Source organism: Nannospalax galili, unplaced genomic scaffold (assembly GCF_000622305.1).
Source record: "Nannospalax galili isolate Female #2095 unplaced genomic scaffold, S.galili_v1.0 scaffold629, whole genome shotgun sequence".
NCBI lineage: Eukaryota > Metazoa > Chordata > Mammalia > Rodentia > Spalacidae > Nannospalax > Nannospalax galili.
In genome coordinates this window covers 2,600,159-2,601,406 of record NW_008360323.1, presented here as the reverse complement: position 1 = coordinate 2,601,406, position 1,248 = coordinate 2,600,159, and positions in this window count along the sequence as shown.

Here is a 1,248-nt window from a genome sequence, read left to right as displayed (position 1 = left end):
TAACTGTATTAATTCAACTGTGAACCTAGAAACTTGCAGCCACTTGTAAAACAGATGTACTCTTGCTCCAGAATGTGTTACTGAATATGTTAAAGCTGTAGTGAAATGCTTCTTCTAATCATGTAGTTATTAAAAATTAAAAAAAAATGATTAAAAAATAATTCTTCAAAGCATAAAAATTTGTTCCTTAATAATTGGATGTGTAAACATTATCATTGAAATCTACCTGATGACTTTATATCCATGTTCAGATGCCAAGGAGCTCAGAAAGTAACTGACTGTGACTAGTAATAATCAGATACATAGAGATTAGAAATGCATGTGCAAAAATCTTAATGTCAATTGCATTAAAAATGAAATTTTCTATATGAAACTGTATTTTAATAATGAAGTGGAGATCTTATTTAAAGGTTAAAACCTCATTTAATTTTATGTATTATAGGGTTTATACTGAGTACAATATTGCATAACTGTAAAAATAATTCAACTGTAAACCTAATAATTTACAGCCAATTTTGAAAGAGATACATCTTAGCTCTGGAAATTGTTATTTAATATGTCCATGCTGTTGTAATGAAATGCTTCTTCTAAGTATGTGGTTATTAAATAAATAATTTTAAAAAAAGCTAATCATGAAGACAAAGTAAGATGAAAGGTGAGTTCCCAAGACAGCATCTGTAGAATTTACTGAGCAATGAGACATAGTCTATGGGGCACAGTATATTTACAATTTTAATTACTCACCTCTTAGTTATTTTTCCCACCACTCAATTGTTCACTGTATTCCAGTGTTCTCAATTCTTACATTTCTCCTTTCTTTAAGAAAGCATTTCTGGGCTGGGTGTGGTGGCACACGCCTTTAATCCCAGTTTGGGGGAGGCAGAGGCAGGCGGAGCTCTGTGAGTTCAAGGCCAGCCTAGTGTACATAGTGAGTTCCAGGACAGCTGGGACTACAGGGAGACCCTTTCTCAAAAAGGCCAAAAAAAAAAAAAAAAGTATTTCCATCATCTTTGTTCAAGTTTAGGGTGGGTGAAGGATATAGCTCTGAAGTATAGCACTTGCATATGTAACTACAAGGCCCTGGGTTTGATCCCTAACACAAGAAAAACTAATTAACCCCAACCAGGTGAATATAAAACAAATTGTTCTCAGTAGAGTTTGTGGAATAAATGAATGTAAATAAATAAATGTTCCCATTACACACACACACACACACACACACACACACACACACACACACATACACAC